We start from the raw sequence: 6,000 nt of genomic DNA, 5'->3' as shown, positions 1-6,000 counted from the left end.
ATATATTATATACTCGGTCCTGAACACTCACATTTTTCACTCAGCAATATGATTTGGAGTTCTACCTATACAAATGCACATAGACAAATAGACCTACCTCATTAAAAAAAAATACTATCTTACTGTTTCCTGTTGTATGGCTTTACATAGCTTATTTAATTGTAGATAGCTTATGGATGGATGTTTTGTTGGTTTTCAGGTTTTGCTGCCACAAACAATGCTACAATGACTATTCTTGTGTGAATAAAAATGGATTCAGAGAAATGACTTGTAAGTCTGATAGGTACACATATTTTGAATTTCAATAGATGCTGACAAATTTTTCTCCCCAAAATGTGCCAGTTTAGATTTCCACCAATGTTGTGTGAGAGCTTTAGATTTACATCTAGAAGCGGCCTATGTGCTTCCTCTTGAATCAAGGTTTGAAGTCCCAATTTAAGGGTTCACTGGGATCCCAAGGGATGGTCCCTGGGATCATCCGGGCCCTGAGCTCCCCTCCGCATTATGTGAGTGGACAAGCTGAGTGTTGGGAAGGATGAACCCAGACTAGGGTCAGTCTATCCCCCCATGAGCCAGCTGGTCAACCAGGTAACACAACCCTCTTCAAAGAAAAGACAAGGCTACTTTGGGAGGGAGTGAGCTCCTCATCACTAAAAGTGTCCAAGTGGAGGTTTGGTATCAACAAATGCTTTGAGCATTCATTCTGTGCCAAATTTGGGGCTGGGTGTCTTGACTCAGAGATGTGTCAGACCCATTTCCTGCCTTCCCAGAGCTTGATAATCATGGAGAAAATATACAAGTAAACCGTGATAATTCTGTCTACTAAGTATTTAGTAGGACTTCCTTTTCTGACAATATCTGGTACTTCCTGCTACATAAAACTTGGAAATGCCAGAAACAAAAACAACAAACATCCTTTTATTTTTTTTTTAATTTTTTTTTTAAGATTTTTATTTATTTATTTGACAGAGAGAAATCACAAGTAGGCAGAGAGGCAGGCAGAGAGAGAGGAGGAAGCAGGCTCCCTGCTGAGCAGAGAGCCCGATGCAGGACTCGATCCCAGGACCCTGAGATCATGACCTGAGCTGAAGGCAGCGGCTCAACCACTGAGCCACCCAGGCGCCCAACAACAAACATCCTTTTTTTTTTTTTTTTTTTTTTTATAAAAGATTTTATTTATTTGTCAGAGAGAGTGAGCGAGAGCGAGCACAGGCAGACAGAGTGGAAGGCAGAGTCAGACGGAGAAGCAGGCTCCCTGCGGAGCAAGGAGCCCGATATGGGACTCGATCCCAGGACGCTGGGATCATGACCTGAGCCGAAGGCAGCTGCTTAACCAACTGAGCCACCCAGGCGTCCCCAACAAACATCCTTTTAAATGCACAAATGAACCTGCAAAAGTTTGGGTTTTAACAGATCTTTGGGGAGATGAAGACTTGGATTTACATGAATTTGGGGGTTAGAACTGAGACCCTTTGAGTACTGCACTCACAGTGAAAGATTAGACTAGAAGAAAACAAACTTCTGACTACTAGCAAAGGAGACAAAAAGATATGTGTCCATCTTGACCTGGTATTTGGGTGGGGGAAAGAAACTATCTCTCAAGAATTTGAAGCCACATGCCTGCTCTCAGCAAGTCTGGGGCTCATATTTATGTCACTTGCATGGCTGGGAATCCCCAAGGCTGAGAAATTAACATAAAAGGAGACCTACTCCAAAACCATCTCTCAGATGTCTAATAGAAAGAAATAGAAATCCTCTTTGGATCTCTCCCACACCCAATTGCAGGCTACACAGAATTCCTTTATATAAAGCCCTTCCAAATATTAGCTAGTAATCCACAAGGAAGCAATCCACCATGAGTAAGATCCAGTAGACACAACAAATCAGACTGCCAAAAACTTCAGGTACCAGAATTATCAGACAGTGATTATTAAGTGCAGCTTAAAGACAGCTGTTAAGTGCTTTGGGAGTATAGGAAAAAAAACTGACTCCCAGATACAACGAAAGTCTTAAAAGAGCTGGAAACTTGAAGAATGCGCTTTGAAAAATAAGTAGGACTTTCCCAAGTGTGGACAGGTGCTCTTAGGGTAGGCAGTGGGCTGTGCAGAGTAGAACATACCAAGGAAATGGCTATTTATTAGTTTCTCAAGCACAAATAGGGCAGAAAATTGTGGGATGAGGCAAGGGAGGTAGGTAGACGGATGCATCATGCTGGCTCTTGCAAGCCATCCTAAGGAAAGCCAGGGAAGGGTTTTAAGTGAACAGTTAGTGATATTCATTCATTCATTCATTCATTCATTCAACAATGGGCATCAGGCATAAAGAATGGATTGTAGTTTGGAGAGTAGAATGCAGCAGGGTATCAGGAGAGTTTAGCAGACATCTAGGTGAGATATGCTGGTGGCTTAGACCAGGGTGGTGGCAGTGATTACTGAGAAGAATAGATTGATCTGACTGATGATTAGGTCAAAGGTTGAAGGTGGATTGTCTACAAGGGATGGGGAAGTAGGAGGTGATTCCCATGTTTTTGGCTGAGAAACTGGAAGATGGGTGGTGCCGTTAACAGAGATAAGGAATTCAGGAGGAAGAACGAGTTGTTAAAGATCACGAGCTCAGTTTTAGATATTTGGAGTTTAAAGCGGCCTTATCTAGTTTGACACAAATGTCTGAGTATCAGTAAGTAGAACCTGGGCTGGAAATAAAGATCTGAGAGTCACCAAAATATAAGTGGCAGTTAAAGCCACTTATATTTTTAGGAAATTTTTAAAAAAGATTTTACTTATATATTTTTCAGAGAGAGAGAGAGCACAAGCAGAGGGAGAAGTAAGCTCCCGTCTGAACTAGGAGCCCAGTGTGGAACTCGACCCCAGGACCGTGAGATCATGACCTGAACTGAATGTTTAACTGAATGTTAAATAGATGTTTAACCGACTGAGCCACCCAGTTATCCCTGGTTAAGAACTTTCGATTACAGTTACCTAAAGACCCAACTCAAATTGGATTAAACTAGAAAAGAAATTGGGTTGTATTGTTTAGCTATAATTGCCTTCAGGCAAGGCTTGATCCAGTGTCTCAAATAATGGAACTAAGATCCAGTCTATTCTGATTTTTCCAAAACACTTCCTAAGAGTTGGCTTAATTCTTGACAGGCTCTCTCTTTGTGACCACATGCTAGTGTAGAGAATGGCTCTGCCTTGGCACCCTGGTGACCTTGCATGTATTCATTCACATATGCCACATGGGCAAAAGTTTAAAAAGCTTATCTGAGACTGTGACCCTCCCAGAAGATGAGAGGATGTGAAGCTTGTAAGACAAGCCATCTTCTACTTGCTTCCCTCTCTCCCCTGGAAGACTATCATGAGACAGTTTTCTTACTGCTTCCCAGGTTCTGAGGAGCTATTGGAACTTTATGCCCCACCCTACTCAGAAGGGAGCTGTGGAATATACAACTTGTTAATTGCGGTCTAGAACTGGCTCCTTGACAACAGGGTGCCTACAACTTGTGTTGTAATTGCCCAGCCTCTTTTGATTCAGTGTTATCCTTTTTGGTGTGTGGAACAAAGATCATCGGGAGCTGGCTATTCTTGCTGTGTATGTGAGTAATGAACTGGTTAAATTGAAAAGTGGCTCATTGTATCTTTACCACTAGAATTAGTTAGGCCTTGGCCTTTGCCTTGGCCTTATCTTGTCTTGTCTTGTACCTATAAACTGCCAGCTGCTTCTAGGTCTGGGTGCTTCCAAGCGCAAACCTGGCAGGAAAGAAAATTCCCGTTTCTCTAAAGAGCTCAATGCAAAATTTCAGAATTGAAGGTTTTTGTTGTTGTTGTTGTTTTGTTTGTTTGTTTGTTTGTTGTTGTTGTTTTAGCTCTTGTTGACCAGATTTGGGTCATATGCTCATCCCTGAGCCAATCACTGTGGCTAGGGATTTGGAATGTGTTGGTTAGTTTGAGCCATTGAGAGCCCAACCCTGGAAATGAGGTTGAGGTCAATCCCATTCAAACCATATGGCTGAGAATTCAGGGTCCTGTTAGGAAAGGAGAAAAGAGAGGTGGAATGGAGGCCAAGAAGCAGCAAGCAAAGCCCGCTATCCCTGTTTGCTTTGCCAGATCAGGGAAGTCAGGAAGGGCACAAGGGGTCTGAATGCATAGTTGTGGAGGGTATGGCTCCAGAGGCAGGAGAGGGATTCTGAAACAGGAAGCTGAGCAAGAGAAAACCAATCATTAGCCCTAAAGCTGTAGGTCTAGTTTATATCTTGTCTCGTTTTCCTAACAGGATGGCTTTTGCAACAGTGGGCATTTGTGGGTAGGGGACAGAAAGGAAATTGAGAGAGCTGAAGACACAGAGTCCCAGAAATCTGTCTTCAGGACATTATGAAAGCCAGATTTCAAATTCCTTTTGGGTCCTTACAACACTTGGGGGCAAGGGTTGAAGACGGAGCTGGTGTGGGTCTCCTTTTAGGTCTTACCAGACACCACATCCAGGAACAAGAAGCAGCTGATATAGGAGACAGGCAATGCGTACCCCAGTTTCTGGACCCAGTGCCACCACCACTGACTTGCTATGTGATCCTGGGGCAGGAGCTGCTCCTCTCTGAGACTTAGTTTCCCAGTTTGTACAATGAACTAGATGAGGCCTTTCCTACTTTTTCAATCTTAAGGATGCCTTCAGTTACTTTTCCCTACATGCCACTGCCTTCCATTCACCCTGTTTATGAGTTGTTATTATTCATTTTTAAGTTTTTATATATTTTGTTTCCTGATGAAATATCAACACAAACACAAGCAAATCAGTGCTGTATCTTTAACTCTTCTTTTTGTTTTTATAACAATTCTGTTTTGTTTTTTGCTTTTTTCCCCCACTCCATTCTTATGTGTCTTCTGCTGACTTTCCTGAGTTCTTTCCTTCTCATCTAGGGTGTATCTTGCAAATCTCTGTTTGGGTTGATTTCTCTTTGCATGATCCAAGGAATTATAAATTTAATCAAACTCTGTTTTGCTAGTGCCAAAATGGGTTTCAGTCCGAGGGCAAGGATAGTTGTCTCGTGTGTTCCTGTACATTTTGGTTAGTTTTTCTCGAATTTCTGGCTTAGGTACTATTTCCTTCCTAGCGTAATGGACCTCTGTGACCATTTGTTCCTGCGGGAACAGTTAGGATGTCATGAACGTCCTTGCCTGGTTGGTTATGTGTGTCATACCTAATAGTGGCTGCTCATCAGGCCACCAGGAAGGAGAAAGTCCTCAGTCATGTTTAGATATTTTATGTACTTGTTGATCTGAGATTGTTGCTCTACATTTTGGACTCTCAAATTTGTGTTAATGAAAGCCTCATTGAACTGTCCTTTAGACTTTTGCAAGAGCCAGGGTCAGAGTGCCAGGAACAAGTTAGGGAGGGACTTAGGAAATGATTGATCGTTTAGGAATGAATGATCATTGATCATTGAATCCATTATCATCTTTTGCCTGTTGGATGGCAGCACTCTCACTGGTCTCCTTGCTACCACCTTGACTTCTTTCAATCCATTCTTTACTCAGTGGTCAGAGGGGAATTTTAATTGTGATCACATTTCAATTCTACTTGAAACCCCATATCCAACTTAGTTAGCCTCAGGGTTCACAAAGACCATTTGACCCTTGCATATGTTTCTAGTCTCACCTCTTGCTCATTTTACTCCACACTGGCCTCCTGTATTGCAAACCCAATCCCCTCCTCCCCATACACACCATTTACCATTGTCAGTTCTCTTCTCATCTTTTAGGTCTCTGCTTAAATATTACTTCCTTGAACAGGCTTTCCTTGACTACCTCATCTAGTCAATAGCAGGTCCTCTGTTACTCATTGTCATTGATCCTCGTTTGTTGCCCTCATAAGTCTAATCATACCTTCTAATTATTTTGTCTGACTGCTTCTATTTTGTATGACTCCCTGCCAGACTATAAACTCCAATACAGGTAGGATTGTGTCTTTCTCACCACCATTTGCCTTTTTCTTCCCATTCAGCAT

The sequence above is a fragment of the Mustela putorius genome, unplaced genomic scaffold (genome assembly GCF_011764305.1).
Source record: "Mustela putorius furo isolate JIRA1106 unplaced genomic scaffold, ASM1176430v1.1 tig00000743_pilon_pilon_pilon, whole genome shotgun sequence".
NCBI classification, from domain to species: Eukaryota; Metazoa; Chordata; class Mammalia; order Carnivora; family Mustelidae; genus Mustela; species Mustela putorius.
This window is presented reverse-complemented; position numbering follows the sequence as displayed.